Source organism: Schistocerca gregaria, chromosome 11, assembly GCF_023897955.1.
Source record: "Schistocerca gregaria isolate iqSchGreg1 chromosome 11, iqSchGreg1.2, whole genome shotgun sequence".
In the NCBI taxonomy this organism is placed as follows: Eukaryota; Metazoa; Arthropoda; class Insecta; order Orthoptera; family Acrididae; genus Schistocerca; species Schistocerca gregaria.
Genome location: NC_064930.1, coordinates 45,242,994 through 45,261,208, shown reverse-complemented (window position 1 = coordinate 45,261,208; position 18,215 = coordinate 45,242,994). Strand labels below are relative to the sequence as shown.

At 41.3% G+C, this 18,215-nt stretch overlaps 1 long non-coding RNA gene across 1 annotated transcript in view; it reads right to left on the bottom strand.

Annotated features, from left to right (window-relative positions):
- Positions 1-368: 368 nt before the first annotated feature.
- LOC126295295 (uncharacterized) overlaps positions 369-18,215 on the bottom strand; it is a 50,003-nt gene continuing 32,156 nt past the window's right edge. The window contains exons 2-3 of the long non-coding RNA XR_007552452.1: positions 9,117-9,271; positions 369-873 (exon numbers count right to left, since the gene is read on the bottom strand). This is a non-coding gene — a long non-coding RNA (uncharacterized LOC126295295). The remainder of the gene's footprint in view (positions 874-9,116; positions 9,272-18,215) is intronic.

Genomic DNA, 18,215 nt, shown 5'->3' with positions numbered 1-18,215 from the left:
TAAAGTTTCGAGAACATACCTTCACCGAAGAGTGAAGCAGCATATTGCTGCCTCCTACGTATATCTCACAAAGAGACTGTGAGGATAAAATCGGAGAGATTAGAGCCCACACAGAAGCATACCGACAATCTTTCTTTCCACGAACAACACGAGACTGGAACAGAAGGGAGAACCGATGGAGGTACTCAGAGTACCCTCCGCCACACACCATCAGGTGGCTTGCAGAGTGTGGATGTAGATGTAGATGGACAGTTTGATTCAGTTTTGCTGCAGTGGTACTAGAGTGGTTATACATACTGTTTAAAGATAAGTACAAATGAGCGACTGTAGGTGTATTTAATGCATACCTTATTTACAATAAGACAAATACACAGTTAAAATATTTCAATTTTATTGCACAAAGCTTTGTTGATGAATTAGCTCTGTGTGAGTATGTCTATAGGCTGCTGTTTGCAGTACTGCCCAGGTAGATCCAGTGCGGTGTTCCTCCTCTTGTCATCCCTGGTCTCCCCGACAGCCCTTGCCACGAGAACCGCCGTTGCCACCCCTGTGCGGCCATAGCACACCACATAATGCAATGGCGTCCACACGACTGGTGTCGGGTGTCGGCAGAGGACGGCACCGGCTGCTGCTCCACAGGTGTGTACCCATTCGCTCCGGCCCAGTGCAGAAGTCCCTGGCGGCCACCTCCCCGCCGGACACCTCCCAGCTTCGCCGCCTCCGTCGGCTGCTGCACAGAGCAGGTCGGTCATCTCGTTTGCATCCCTCGCCCACAGACCTGCTCCAGCTGTCAGCAGTGTCCACAGCTCCTGCACTGCCCCTTCTTCAGCTGCCTAGACAAGCCTCCTGCCTCTCTCCTCACCAGAAAGCCTCCTGCGCAAAACAGAACATTTCTCAGATTTTACGACACCCGTACGTACCTTACCGAGAAAACTACAATACGTGAAACAATTCTGACAACACACCTATTCGGGAACGAGACCACTGTATCTCCCTGTCCACAAAGTGGGCCACAGACATACTAAGGTAGCGCCTTTTTGAAGTCTCCATAGACTTTCCGATAAGAATTCCTTTTTGCAGTATCTGAAGAAAGTGGTCAAGTTTTCTCACACTTGTTTCTCAAAGTAAATATCCTTTGACCTGAGGATGTTATTACTAACCAGTTGTTTATTGTCACTGAATTATATGGTTCACCTATTGCTAGTTCTCTGTATCCAGGAAACCCTCTCAAACCTTAAAAAGGTAACATAAAACAAATCCCATTTCTCGGAACTTAAATACGAGTACATTATCCTGACAAAGTGCAAAAATGTTCCATTAACTTACTGGCAGATCTTGTAAAATGTGTCACCAGGCTCATATTTGGGAAGATAATGCTTCAAATATGCAACCAGCCATCCAATTTAAGGCTTGCTGGGATTTTCCTGAATACCTCCAAGGCTAGTGCAGGAATGGTTCCCTTGAAGGAGCAGTTGACTTTCTTCCCCATCCTTGAAAAAATTCACAGCTGGTGCTTTACCTCTAATTACATTGATGCCGATGGGATATTAAATGCTAATCTTCATTCTTTCTTTTTCCTTCCTTCCTCACCCCATACATACTATTTCAGCGTGTGTGTGTGTGTGTGTGTGTGTGTGTGTGTGTGTGTGTGTGTGTGTGTGTAACTTAAACACTCACTAACTCGCTCTCTCTCTCTCTCTCTCTCTCTCTCTCTCTCTCTCTCTCTCTCTCTCTCTCACACACACACACACACACACACACACACACAACCTTCTTGTGGCTGCCCCATGTCTAATGGCTACCTAAAAATCTGAGAGACAAAAATTCGTGTTTCATGCAGTGTGCTATAAAATCATCCTGAAAGCAAACACTGACTTTCTGAACACACTCTGCTTCACATTGCTGATTTATGTACTGAAAAATGAATAGTACCACTTGTGTTTTCAACCTCACAACCATCACCCTACCTAGAACGAAATTTTCACTCTACAGCGGAGTGTGCACTGATATGAAACTTCCTGGCAGATAAACTCTGTGCCAGACCGAGACTCGAACTCGAGACCTTTGCCTATCGCGGCCAGGTGCTCTATCGACTGAGCTACCCGAGCACAACTCACGCCCTGTCCTCTGTCCGCAGGAGAGCTTCTGTAAAGTTTGGAATGTAGGGGATGAGGTACTGGTAGAAGTAAAGCTGTGAGGACGGGGTGTGAGTCGTTCTTGGGTAGCTCAGTCGGTAGAGCAGTTGCCCGCAAAAGGCAAAGGTCCCGAGTTAGAGTCTAGGTCCGGCACACAGTTTTAATCTGCCAGGAAGTTTCATCACCCTACCTATTTTCTCATATTAAAAACTCTGTGTTGCATGTTTGTCTCGCGAAAATGGAGCCATTTCTCTATAAACTAAATACAAATAAATACTAAGTACTTTTCCTATTCTGACAGAGCTATTAAACAGATCAATCTAAGTTCATCATCCAGAAACTCCAGTTTCTATACATTTTGATGCACATGGAATGCTAATACTGTTCCAACTAATAGTAATTACATGCAGGAAATCGAAAAATTTACATACGTTTCGTACACTCAAAAAGCTTATCATTCTGATAATTTGCATGAAGCGTTTCCTAATCTTCCCCATCCAATGGTGATATAGCACAGTATTTAACAGCCTGGAAGATGTTTTTGAACCCCATAGTGTTTCCCCAGGTGAGGTCATGGTGGAGCTGGTGCACCTCTGCATGTCTGTGGTGTCCATTGGTTCACACAGACCTGTTGTCTGACACGGAATAGTAACAATGATGATACTTCATTTTAAAACACAGATAGCACTGACTGAGCAGAAACTCAAGTTACATCATGATAGGGTTGTGTGTGAATCAAACACTCGTGTGTGGAACCTGATACTTAGCTATGGCGCAACAATGCCACTTCATGTGCACACATTTAAGTGTGTGTGTATCTATACAGACTAGTGTTTAACATCTGATCGACAATGAGGTCGTTAGAGCAGAAGCTCAGATTAGGGAAGAATGGAGAAGGAAAGCAGTCGTCCACTTTTGAAGGAACAATCCAGGCATTTGCCGAAGTGACTTAGGGAAATCACAAAAAACCTAAATCAGGATGGCGGGTTTGAACCATCATCCTTCCAAATTTGAGTCCACTGTGATAGTCACTGCACTTTCCCCTCCATTCTACAGAGAGTTATTTAGTGGTAATATTCATACCAATGAATAGGAAAAATAGTTATACTAGTATATGGTAATTGCACTCGTTTGTAGTGCTATATATATTTAACAATGTCACTTATAGGGTTAAGTAACAATTGTTTGGCTCCACACCAGTCCCTTTTGGAGGAACCCCCTTCTCCTTCCCAAATTACTTTCAGCATGGTGGGTGACGTATGTGAAAGTCTACATTCTGTGTGCTGGGACATTCGTAATAAGTGGAGTTACACACTTGGTAAAGACCTGGAGAGATGGGAAGAATTCAGCTGGATTTCATGACGATCAGACACATGACTGAAAATCAGATATTGAATTTTAAGTCATATACAGGAACAGATGTTTACTCAGATCACAATTTAGTGATGATGAGTACAATAAAGCTTAAGAGAATTGCCATGAAGAATCAGTGTGTAAATAAGAGGAATACTGAAGGAAAAGAAGGAAGAATTATTTGGGTTTTACATCTCATTCACATCAATGTGATTAGAGAAGAAGCATAAGCTTAGAATGTTTCGAGGGTGGGAAAAATGAATCTGCCATGACATTTTAAAAGCATTATCCAGCATTTGCCTGAAGCTACTTACATAAATCACAGAAAACCGAAATGTGTATGTCCAGTTGCAAATTTGAATCGTCATTGTACAAAATGCGAATTTAATGTTCTAACCACTGTGCCATATTGCTCAGTTAAATATACTGAAGTGCTGAGGAATGACAATATGTGTTGAAGTTCACAGAGACTGCGGGTAATGTGATAATGAATACCGTACTAGGAAGTTCAGTTGAACAGGAGTAAACTTGTTTAAAATGGCAATCACAAATATAGGTGCAAGGAAAGTAACAGCAAAAATCATTGTTAATGAAAAAATAGTTGAACTTATTGACGAAAGAAAGAAGGAAAAATACGCAAGAATAGAAAGGAACATGGCAGAAAAAAAAATCACGAAGGAATGAAATGAATAGAAAGAATACGAAAATCAAGTAAAATGGTTGCAGGGTACATTAGAAGAAGTTTAAGAGAAATGGGTCATCTGACTGGTTCAGTACATAGACAATTCAAAACAATCTTTGGTGAAATTTAATTAAGGATTGTAACATTACAAATGCAGAAGGAATTCTGCCACGATACACATGTGAGTGGGAAGAGTGTATTGAAGGTCTCTATATGGGAAATAAACTGTTTGATGGAGGAAGAAATGAAATTGATTTGGAAAACGTAAGGGATTCACCATTAGAGTATTAGAAAACTTTGGAAATAATGTGAACCAACAAGGCAGAATGGATAGATAGCATTCCTTTGGAGTTTTTAAAATTTTCGGGATACGTAGCAACCCAATGACTCAAGTTGGTGTGTTGATTCTATAGGACCAGAAATGTCAGAAATGTACCAGAAACTTCAGAAGAGAGCAACAGCTCGTGTATCCAAGCTGGTGACAATACACCCAACAACTGAAAAAAGAAATTGTGGGTCTGTTGGAGGATGGTAAGTGTGGATTCAGGAAAGCAAATTCTGATGCTGCTACTGATAATCAAGACTTCAGAAGACTCAAGACTTGGTAATAGAAGCTGTTTACTTGGAAAAAGTTTTTGACAAGATAAAATGGTGAAAGATATTCGAAAATATCAGATCAAGAGAAACAAGATACAGGCAAAGACATGCAACGTACAATATGTACAAGAATCAATAGGGGACAAATACAGGGATGCTGTCATTCTCTCCAATTTTCAACTGCAAATCTAAGAGTTGATGGTGAAAATAAATGAAAGTTTCAGGAAGAGGATTAAAGTTGAGGCTGGAGATTGATAGGATTTATTGATTACATTGCTATCAACAACAAAAATGAGATAGTATTTCTAGGGCTGCTGTATGACATTAACAGTCAAATGAGCACCGAATTTTGATTTATGGACAAAAGAATGACGAAGGTAATGACAAGTAACGAAAACAATATCAGTGCTATGCTAAATATTAGAATTAGGGACTAAAAAATAGAAACAAAAGAATTCTGGTACCTTAAAAGCAAAATTATAAAGTAATAAGGTAATTATAAGGAATAAACGATCACAGGCAAGGAAGTTTACTTATATCAAATACTGGCTTTAATTTGAGGATGAAACAACTCTGAATGTATGTTTGGAGTACAGTGTTTCATAAAGTGAATTATAGACTGTCAATGCTGGAAATGAAGATAAAGCATTTGAGAAGTAGTGTGATAGAAGAATGGTGAAAATTAAATTGGATGATAAACCAAGAAATAAGGATGTTATCCAGGTGATCGCCGAGGAAAGAAACATATGGAAATAATTGAGAAGAAGGTAGTGGATAACAGGCCTCGTGTTGAAATATAAGGAACTGACTTCTGTGGTGCTAGAGGGACCTGTAGAGGGTAACGGGTAACAGCTGAACAAGGATCAAAAGGAGGTGGGCATAAAAGAGGAAGTTGTGGAGTGCCTTGTCAATCCAATCACCTCTGCACCCTCCCCTCCCACCAGCCTACAAGAACTAAAAGGAAAGTCAGTCAGGGAACTCACAGACTGAATGTGTTGTTGAAAATACCACATACGTCATCTATTGAGGGTAAGGATTTAGCTTTGGTTGTTGTGTGGTTACCAGTGGTATCAGCAGCTCCACCTTATGGTAGTGGAGATCAGTTGCTCCACATACTGAGGATGTGTGGGAGAACAGGTTTTCTACACTGACAGAGTATTTTTTGTTAGTAGCAGAACTTTAATGCTAAACTCCTGGATTAATTCTCTCCTCTCATTACTCACACTATCACGCAACTCTTTCTGTATCCGTTCTCTCCACTGCAGCATTCTACTCGTTTTACATACATATGCTCACCCTCCCAGTCTCTTAATTTTTTGCATGTGACATTGACTCTCATATTTCATTTATTGTTGCCACTGATTTGCCACATCGTCCTAACCACAGATAACATTCTATGATGATACCACTCTCTGGTTCTGTGCATATGATCTCATATCTATGTGAGAAGATTTGTGATAAATGAGTGTAGCAATAAGCCTATGGACAAGTAATATCCAACACTTCGTGAACTATGAGGTAATGAAGAAGAGGATAGTCAGTAATATAAAAGAAAAGGGATGCGTCTGATTAAGAGCATTTTCAGGACATGCAAATACATTGAACTGTTACTGTTAACAGCAAAAGTTTAAAGCCCGAGTACCTGCGTCGTTTGATGGAGTATATAAAACGAGTGTGGCAGGCATAATGCAGAAAAATACCCTTTTGTGTAATGTGTCAAGATAATTTCTTTACAAGGAAATGTAGAGCTCTAGCAGTATCCTTTTTGTTTCAGCCATCGTATCTACATTGAATAAGAGGAAATCGAGCGGAATGGTTTACACTACAGGTCGTAAGTAAATTACAAATGGACTAAGAGGTGTAGACAATATTACAGTGAAGAAAAGTTTTCAGTATGTTAGAAGCATATAAGCTGTTACGTAAATATTTGAGTCTGCTTAAAAATGAACGATGATTTGTAAGTGTTATTTGCTACTCGACTGGCACGAGATGTCGTGCAACTGTTAAGTTGGCGTGTAACAAAGAAAAGCTGGATGCGAACATCTCTTTGTTACTGAAGTTATCATAGATGCAATGTCAACAGCGAGAGATAAAATAGGGAAGGGTAGTGACTATACCATAGACGCAACTAATGTGTGGTTACTCTGTCTGCTTTGAGACAACTGAAGATTTCCACAGATCAATATTTACTGCATGCCAACATCAGAATTGGGAAATTGTAAATATTTTGTTGCCCTCCATGCACCATGCTGCAACATGGCACATTGTTCCATATGTCAGTTGTGAGTGACACACCATCTTCATCTCATCTTCCCTTTAAGCTGTATGAAGCCTTTTATACATCTCATTACTAGTAGCAGCAGCAACAACAACAACAGCAACCGAGACACTAAGCAACTTTGAACACTATAGGCTTACAGCAACCTGCAATGTGCATATAACAGGATCTGATCACTAGCCACCCTTGGCTGCAAACTACAGACATCACTCTGTCCTATTATGTGGGCAGTGATGCCTCTGTGTGTCCTCTGTGCAGACATTTGATACAAAAATCTATGTAAGTACTTCTTGTACACATTCAATTTTAAACAAATTGTCACAAATAAGGATGCATTGACTAAAACATAGTTGATAGCAGTACTGTTTATATATAGGATTAAGTTCTAATAGGAAGGTACTCAAAACAATTTTAAGTTACAAGGATTGATCCAGAAGCAAGATTCCGTTTATTTTTGTAAGTAGAGAACATTGTTTATTCTCACAGATATTTACAATGTTGAAAAGAAGAATAATCACCATCATTTTATATGCATTTTTGTAGATGGTGCTCTAATCCCTGTGTGCCCATGTCACAGAACTCTGCTGCCAACACACTGAGAAAGCGTGTCACCTCTTCTTTGACTTCATCCTCGCTCCAGGAGTGCTGGCCCCCAAGTGTCCCTTTAGCTTGGGGAATGAATGACAATCACTTGGCCCAGCGGGTGGGGCATGAAGTCCAACCGTAGTTTTTTAGAAGTTCCTGGGTTTGGTGGGAGACGTGAGGTCAGGTGTTTTCGTGAAGCGGTGTTACACCTTCTGTGAGTTGTCCTTTGGTGGTTCTGGATAGCTCGCCTGAGTTTCCATAGTGTTTCACAATAACTGAGTTGACTGTTGTTCCAAGTTCCATGAAATTTATCACCAGTATCTCACTAAAAACAAACTCCACCTGAAGAGGCCAGTGAGGCCCAACGGTAGCTACCAGCCACGCCATCCTCAGCTCCCAGGCGTCACTGGGTGCAAATGTGGAGGGGCATGCGGTCAGCACACTGTTCTCCTGGCCGTTTTGTCAGTTTACTAGACCGGAGCTGCAGCTTCTCAACCAAGTAACTCCTCAGGTTGCCTCACAATGGCCGAGTGCGCCCTACACCAGTATCCCGTTATGATCCCATAACGCAGTGGTTGTGACTTTGCAAGCAGGAGTAGTTAGTTTAAACTTCTTTGTGACTGGTGATCCTGAGTTACACCAGTTTTCTTTCATTTCGGGAGTGAAACTGAAGCCTCACATTTTGTCTCCTGAAGCATTGAGTCCAACAATCCTTCCCTATCTTCATGAGACATTTGAAAACACTGGCGATCACGCTGAAGGCATTTTCCCTAGTGTTCTGCTTTCAGTATACACAGTACCCATTGAGCGAAATACCTGTGATACCCCAACTTTTCCTTCAAAGTTCCTTCAACTGTACCATAAGGGCTCCCAGGAATCCGAGACACATGTTCACAGACGGTGATCCTCCGACTTTGAAGCACCTCAGCTTGGACCATCTCGATAACTGCCTCCCAAACTGAAGGTGTTCTATTCTGTACTCGATTGTGGAGCAAGTGGCACTGAACTCTCTTCGCCATTTTCGGAAATGTCAGTGAACACACACTTGTCGCGATACACTATGGTCAACTGACGAATAGCCATGCGTGGTGTGACTTTCGTGTGCAAAAACACAATTACGTAACGAATCTCACACTCGGTGGGATCAATAATGGGCACCTACATCGCGGACGACTGCTGAGCGAATACTGGGCAGCGCAGCGAAGCGTTTGGTAGGAATGTAGAGTGGGGGAAACAGCCACGTACAGTGGTGTTGACAGACTTCGCGCAGCACCCTCATGTTGCTGGAGCTCTTTTGGAACTTCAATTTTGGATCAACCCTCGTTCCTGCATACGGCTGCTGCAGCTATTAATGAATATAAATTTGACAGCACAAGCTTCATTAAGGAGACCCAGAGGGAAGCACGCCTGAGTGTACTGAGTGTTGTACACTATAGAGCATATTCGTACTTAGAGCTGGGAAGTGAGCAGCTCGTCCCGTGCTTACCTGGTTTCTGCTGATGGCTCAGGAAGCTTTTGGCTCTTCAACCATGTCTTCAGGCCACACACACACTGCGTCAGACCAGTCCTCTAAGGCCATCACCTGGTGGGTGCCCACGTCCACGGCTGCGCTCTCCTCAACTGGTTCCACTGCAGATGATTCTGAAACATGGCATCACTGAGTAGCCCGCTGTCCTTTCTCAGAATCTGCGAACACTATGGGCGCTTCACTAATGTTGTTCACTGCACCACCTTCGTATCTTCGCTGTATCAAATTGATGTCACCGGCGAACAGCAGCAAATTCTTAACAATAAAATTTTAAAGAATTTCCTTCATGTTCCATCTACTCAACAAGCCCTAAAATGGGGGAAAACATCAGTTCCTCATTCGTCAGTGCAATGTTCCTGGATCGGTATGTCATTTAAAATTGAGACCTAGCACAATAAAATAAAAACTAGTGGGCGAGAAGCAACTACTGTTGCACTTTGGTAAACAGTTTTCCGTTCTAATCTCTCCTGATTCTGAAAACAACAAGTTAACAGCTAGTCAAAAAATGGCTCTGAGCACTATGGGACTCAACTGCTGTGGTCATTAGTCCCCTAGAACTTAGAACTACTTAAACCTAACTAACCTAAGGACATCACACACATCCATGCCCGAGGCAGGATTCGAACCTGCGACCGTAGCAGTCGCACGGTTCCGGACTGCGCGCCTAGAACCGCGAGACCACCGCGGCCGGCTAACAGCTAGTCCTCTAGGTTGACTTACAGGAGTTGGCTCACACAGTCGGCTGACAATCTGTTAGTAAAGTACGAGCTGCCTCACTGGGGGAAGATGCCACAGTCAGACTGCAGGTTCTCCTGTGCACTGCTGGCATTCCAACAGGGCAACGTCCACCAATGTGTAAGACGGAATGTTGAGCTACTAACAGAGAAAGGGCCAGCGATTCAACTAATATACACGCTATTGTTTTCCATCTGAGCTCGTACAATTACAGCAACTGAGATTATAATGATTACAAGATAGCTTTCACAATATAATTTGTTCATTGCAAGCTCTAATTCTGTATAAAGAAATTCCGCATTATAGTTCCTATAACGAAAAGGGAATATCTTCATTTATTGCAATTATTTTGTTTCAAACATAAGTCACCGCCCTCACCAAACATTTGATTGAGTCGTAACAGCACCACAAACTGTACTCGGCTATTAAGCAAATGAACTTCCAACATTTTACCTGTTATTGAATCATTAATCACTGCTGTGAACTGGTACATACATGCGCAGACTGGGCTGTAACGGTTACACGAAAGGATCTCAAAAACAAAAATGTATCATTTTCAGTTCCAAAAAACATGTGGTACTCCCAGAATCATCTTGCAGCATTAACCCATGCATTGCGAGTGCAGTTGCTGAGGTCCATCAAACAGCTTCCTTTTTTAATCCTGGTGTTTGCATTAGTTAACTTTTACACACTAATACTGAACATATTTTCAGTTTTGTTTTCTTTGAGAATGCACAGGTGAGTCCAGTTAATGGCTGCATTATTGCCTTGTATCATAGCCAGAGTTCTCCGTTGGATATATTTTCCTTACATAAGATGGAGAAGTTATAAAACAATTGGTAATGTGCACGACTGCAGCACACTATGGTCACAGATCCCTGCCATCCACCATGCCCAAAAATGTGTCACGAATCTAAAAAGAAACTATCAAAGATCAACTCATAATTATAATATCTGTTCAGCATAAAGTGTTATCTCCTTCACGCTGTTTTTGTGCTGTGAGGTGCTGATATCAACAAGAAATTAAATAAGCATTTCTTGAACTGTTCATTTTCTCACCCTATCATTTTGTAGATGGGCAGTTTCTACTGCAATAAAAAATGCTTAAGACACGAAAAGCTTGTGCATTTCTGTGTTTTATCACTCATACTGGAACAGGAGCAGGTCGTCGTCCTCTACGTCATTACCTCAAAACTTCCACTCATCTGTGAGGCCTGATCGGTAACAGTATTCCTGTAATGCATGGACCAGTTCTTTGACTGGTTCTCTCGATGTGTGTGATTTAACACCTAAACCCAGTGCAGCAGAGATTTCCAGGTGAATCTTCTACGTACATGTTCCACACAAACAACTCTTCTTATTAAACGTGGATACCAGCTGTTACATTAATTTATAATTCTGAAGTCTGTACGATACGAAGTGCTTAACTATGCCAGAGTTGCAGTATTGGCAAGTGGGAAGACGTTCCTCTTCACGTTTCTTTTCCGTTGTTCATTAATTAGCGTCTCGAACAAGGAATATCAAGAGATGATGTCTCTAGGTGTGGAACACTGTTGGAACTGATTCATTGTAATTACCAACGTAGAGCCCAATATAACACAGAGGCGCGAACGGAAACTGGAAAAGCGGATCCCGAACAGCTACTTTTAATACTGTGCCCTGGCTGTGACGTAATAACACACCATTTTCCTTTCGTATCGAAATGTCAAGAGTTAGATATAATTTAACCATCGAGTCAATGAGCTGCGCTGCAAGCCAGCGAATATGTACGCCCAGGATGATGAGATCATCGTTATTTCGTTCGGTGTAAGAATGTGCGCTCGTCTTTTCTCTCTCCTTCAGTCGCGCGCCTTTCCGACAGCATCTTACGCTATCAGACTCCTATTTTCTTCCATTCTGCTCAAATGAACGGAAATCGTATTCCTGTCAGGAATTTGTTTAATTGTGCCATTATTATCGCCAATTACAATTACTGGTACGACTTTACTGTGAATACTGTTTTCTTTCGCTACAGAGTCGGGTTAAGATTATTGTAATTTCTACGCATTTCGCCGAATACCGCAAAATTTCCTCATGTCCAAAATTGTAAAGTTAATGCACGACATGTTATATGTCTGTATAAAAACCTTCTTTCGTTAAGTAATAATTATTTAATTTGGCATTTTGCTTTCACTTCATAGTAATGATCATCAATCCCCAATTTGTAACTGTTACACATTTTGCTTTACATTTTTTCTTACGTTGCCAAAGCGATACCCATGAAATTGAAAGTATTCTGAATTCTCTCACTAGGCGAGGAGACAGTAATTTCCCTGAGATTATAGAAACCCAAATTAAACGTTTTTCAGCACGCCACGGGAAGAAACAAAAAAGGTAAAAAACAATCAGTATTAACTAAGGAGTGAGTGATAATATAGAGTGCATTTTCGGACAAAAAAAATTGTGTGTGTGTGTGTGTGTGTGTGTGTGTGTGTGTGTGTGTGTGTGTGTGTGTGTGTGTGCGAAATATTTATCAATTATAAATATTATATACCGTACACTTAACAGTCACAGTAGTATATTATATGCCTGTGTACAATCTCGGTGGCATTTGTGGTTGGATGCTACAGTGATTCATAACCCTAATACTGGAAGCAAAAATTAGTTTTTAACTAGGTACAGGAACATAGCTTTATGCTCAAGACCTTATCAAGTAGTCAGTATACAGCAGGCACGAAATTTCAACTCTCCCGATAAACAAAACCCGATACAGTACTTCTTCAACTCGTTCCCAGTATAGGGAGTTTAAAGGAGAAGAACTCCTAAAATAGTTACATAAAACAAACTGGAAACTACTTTGAAATGAAGTGCTGTCTTTGCTAACACGTTTTCTAATAAAGCCAAATAGATCTTTTAAGAATACTATTAGTTGTCCCTCAAATGTTTAAAATTACTACAGAATATATCGGTTTATAAGTCAACAATAGAATTTAAGTTACGAAACAATTACTGATTTCACCCTCTAACAAAAGTTGCTAACTAGGAATAGTCAAAATAAATTAGAAAATCAATTACATACATAAAACTAAGCAAAAAATTAGACCAGGTGTTATATGCTTTAAAACTGAGGGCCAACCTTTCTCTTTTATGGAAATGGTAATTAATCAGACTTGAAAAATTGAATTTTAAGGAGGCAGATCGCAAAACAAGAGGGGAAGTAAAAATATCCCGGCTTGCTTCGTCACAGTACACATAATACGATGTCTGTTTAGAACATTCCGGAACTTCGCCCGGAAAATTTTGTACTCTTACCTTTTACTTGCTGTGCACGGGCTCCTTCGAACTACCCTCCCCCACAGCTTGATACATCGCTGCCAACGCCGTTTGCAGTTCTGGAAGCAGTCTTGGTACGTTTCTTGCTCGAGTCCGCGAATCGCCTTCCGCCGAATTTTCTTTTATCACGTCTATCGTTACAATTCTTGGTCCTTTCGAAGGATTTTCAACTTTGGGAATAAAAAAATGTGCTCAGGGGCAGGTATGAGGAGCACGAAATATGAGGCAGTACACTGATTTCGTTTTTTGTGCAACAGTCACACACGAACAGGGATGAATGTGCGAGTGTGTTGTGATGCAAGCGCAAAGAATTGTCTCGCCACATTTCATGCCGTTTCCTTCTCCCATTTTCTCGCAGGCATCGCGACACGCTCCGATTTATATCATCGACTGACAGTTTGCCCTGTGGCACGAATTCATGATGAATTAATATTTCAAAGTCAAAGGAAACTGCGTTTGACCTGAACTGGCAAGCTTTTTTTGGTCTTTGAGAATGTTTCCCGACCCACCGTGAACCTGTAACCTTGGTCTGAACATCATAACCATAAACCCACGTCTCTTCACACGAGTTGCGATTCTCTTAAGGAACATCTCGTTCTCATTTGCGGAAACCAAAAGCTCTTCAGAAATTGTGAGACGAAGGTCTTTCTGTTCCTGACTCAATAAACGTGGGACGAACATAGGTACACGATGCATTCCAAGATGCCTCGTCACGATTTCACGACAGGATCCAACTGAAATGTTACGTTCTTCTGCAGTCTCTCCGACACTCAGTTTTCGATTGGCACGCACAATTTTGTTGACGTTCCTGAACGCGGGTAACCTTCAACTTCTTTTTTTTACTATTAAAAAGTCTTGATCACGATTTATATTTATTGAGGTGACCGGTTTCGACCACTGCTGCGGTATCTTCAGACCTACCAGTAGCATACAAAGCTTTAACTAGAGGGCTACATACATTAAAGAAAATACATAAAGTTATAAAACGATGAATTACCATTGAGTAGGAATCACTAGGCTGGAGAAACCGCTGCACGTCTTACTATATATAATGGAGGCTCCTCTCACTTGTGACGGCATGTGTCATTACTAACCAATGAGTTGTAAGTCGAATAACAATGTAAAAATTCGTAGTTAAAATCGTTTCAATAAAGACATGCTGCTCAATAATATATCGTCTGACGTGACAGAAAGAAGCCTGTTGCCTCATCTTTGGAACGGCGTCCAACTTCACCAGGGCAACCAGTGGTTCCAAATGGTTCACTAACGGGCCTTGAGCGGGAAACGCATGTATTGCCAAATCGAACTTCATTTATCCTACATATTTAAATATTTTTAATGCTTCTTAATTGACAATAGCTGTTTAGTGTGTGTTTATTTTTATTTCTTGACAACGTTCTTTTGTAGTGATTCTCCAGCCTAGGGGCTCCTACTCAATGGTAACTCATCGTTTTATAACTATGTATTTTTTAATGTATGTAGCCCTCTAATTAAAGCTTTGTATGCTACTTGTACGTCTGAAGATACCGCAGCAGTGGTCGAAACCGGTCACCTTAATAAATACAAATCGTGATCAAAACTGTTTTTAATGGTAAATATTTGTAACACACTGATCACTGCCACTCCCATAATATATTCAAAAGTAACCTTGAACTTCTGTGTGGCCATTTGTAAACCGTGTGAACCTATTTTAGCTCCGAGTACGGCTTAAGCCCTGATCGCCATAGGCTTCCTGCATCATTTGGTGTGTGTCTGTAAAGGTTTTCTTGAGTTTCACGTAAAATTTAATGCAAAAGCGTTGCTTCTCAAATTGAGCCATCTCGAAAATCCCCAACTGTGTGACAACGTTCTACCAAATACAGCACTGAACCATAACACACGTACATCAATAAAACTTTCCGATTTTGCACGATAAACACAGACGTGTGCAGGGATGCCAACCGCATCTCGCTCCAACACAACAACATTGGGACGAAATTACGAATGTTCCAGATATTTCTGAACAGACATTGCGCCCCCCTCCCCCCCCCCCCCCACACACACACACACACACAGAGAGAGAGAGAGAGAGAGAGAGAGAGAGAGAGAGAGAGAGAGCGCAAGCATCACACACAGCTTGGGCTGGCCAGTTCGCTATCTGCCAGCACCGCTGGTTCCGCGTCCTTCATTGCCATGACATTATCGGCAGGGGCGGATACGGAAAGCGCCTCGCTAGTTATTACTCCTACAAGGCGCCAGAAAAATTGCGTACGTGAAGTTCGGCTAAAATAAGGCACCATTTTGTTTTGAGATCATTATTGCTTCATAAACCATTACGGGGGTAGGACGTCAAACGGGCCGACTTGGAGCAGGAGAGGCACCACAGGACATTTCAATTTCCACTGTTTATACTTTTACAAATAAATTCATAAAACTCTGTCAGCATGACCAGGACGGATACAGAATTCACACTCATAGCAGTGCAAGTTCGAAAACATAACGAAATAATTTTCTTTACATGTGAAATATTTTTTTCACTTACTAATGCTGGAAACAAGAATCTCCAGTTTTGGATGGTTCCCCCAAGGTACCCGGCCGGGATGACCGAGCGGTTCTAGGCGCTACAGTCTGGAACCGCGCGACCGCTATGATCGCAGGTTCGAATCTTGCCTCGGTCATGGATGTGTGTGATGTCCTTAGGTTAGTTAGGTTTAAGTAGCTCTAAGTTCTAGGGGACTGATGACCTCAGACAATGTTTTGAGGGCGACCATAATCCATCAGTTATTCCCAGCAAGTCTTGTGAAAGCATTGCTGCTCAGGTGCCCCGACATTTCTCAAACAATTTACTTACCATAGTCGAAACAAGATGGCAAAATACATCGATTCAGAAAGATGATTTTTTTACAAAAAAAGAAATTTTAGTAAATATGTCTCAGTTACATCATTAGTAAGAAAACCCTGATTACTTTACTGCTCGCTATAAATCCGGTACCTTATTTGTACGACAAATGTTTGCTTTGCGACATGAATAGCAGTAACATACCATTCAGTTTCCATTTTGGTAATTTTATAGTAATTTTGTTTTATATCGCTGCACGCTTTAGGTCAATCCAATTCAATGAAGCTATGGCAAGCGACTTTCACACACATACAGAAAATACACTCTGTGAAGTATTGCGGCGACGCGGTTCTTTCCGTCCCTTTACGACGGACCTGCACCTACCTTTAAACATTGTCTCAGCTGATCAGCAGGAAAGCAGAGTGAAACCTACTGTACTTAGGCGTCAACCACGCTGCAATTTAAGTCACTAATATACGTTTCGTGAGAAAGTTTTCATATGAAATGAAAAGTTGGAAATTTTGTCCTCAATTAATATATTGTGGAACTTGGGTGAACAAGTGTCACTGCCAGCCCCGTGCCACCCTTAACACAGTCACTCAACAATCCCTTTCACTCGCGTTAGCACGTTTATGGTGTTGCATTTCCCGAAAACGTAAGAGCTAAAAAAATACTGATTGTTTTAGATCGAGAACGCTCGGTAAATATTAAGTCTGTCGGTACCTAATGCAGTCAGTTTTTAGCCACCGACCTGCTCAATATGCCACGCGGAATGTATGTCTATTCTCGTCACAAAATTCACTTAAACACTGCGAAATTTACACACACACACACATCGGAATAATTATGCCATCACTTTCCAACACTTTTGATGTATGAAACACTGCTAGATCCGGCAACTTATCGTTTCCATCGGAACTACTATTATACACGTCCGGACCGTTTCATGGTTAGGTTTAGTGGTGTGCAGGAAATCGCGTATCTGTTAGAAATCTCAGTGATTGAGAAGTCACAGATATCACAATAACAACTTTACAAAATCTAACTGCGATTTCAGTCACAGTTAGCAGTCGCAAGTAGCATTTCACATTCAACGCCGTGAGCCATCTGTTGGCCAAATTCCGTACTGGTTTCTGCGATTTCAGTGACAAGTCGCGGCTAGAAGTCTCAAGTAGCAACTAAAATGCGCAGGTAACAGTGCCATCTGTTGGCCAAAGGTCGTACTACGCTCATCTCTGCGACACGCTATGTAGTCTAACTGCGATTTCCGTGACAAGTCGCAGCTAAGAGTTGCAAGTAGCAATTACAAAGCGCAGTTAACATTCTTTTCCTAGTGCCATCTGTTGAACGACGTACGTACTTCGTCATGGAGAGCCTTGTGCCTCACGAGATCGGTGTGCTGTGTGTGAATGAATTATTTCATTAGTGGTACAAGTCCATTTTTGTTCATTTAGAGATACGGAGTCGTAAAGTTAAATGAGCGCTGAAAAATCTACAGTTGAGATACCAGAAATATTCAAGCATATGGCTTCTTGCTAGAAATGAACCTTTATTAATGTTTGTTTGGATCATTAATTTCAGAAATTTATAGACAGAAAAGTGGTGGTAATGGACTTGTGCCACTATTGAAATAAGCCCTTCACATTTTATGACGACATGCACATTCAGCATGTTATGGTTGGTCAAACAGATCTGACTCTGAATGTATTATATTAATAAGATGCAACATTGCCTTTTTCTCCTGAAAATATCAAGTAACGTAACAAATGTGATTCTGCTTCCAATATGACAGTTTCAGTTAATACTCCACATGCCTACAGGACTTTGCAATGTTAACACAGCAGAACTCAGACGTCTGTATAAGTGCAGTGAAATGAAAACAGCATTATTGAGTCATATGAATGCCTCACTTTTATTCCAACACAGCTCAAGACTCGGGATAAAAGTTTTACACCTGATGTTCTACATGGCAACTTCACACACACGAACTTTTTGCCGACACTACAACCACCTACATAAGTAAGCTTTTCCTGTGTTACTTTCAAGTAATGCACTTAAGCTATTACTGATTTAACTGGAAGATCTGTACTTCCCACTTTTATATCAACAGCCTCAAAATGTATGTTACAGGTCAGTGTCACGCCAAGGTTGTGGAGAAGGGGAAGAGGGAGGGGGAGGGGGGGGGGGGAAAG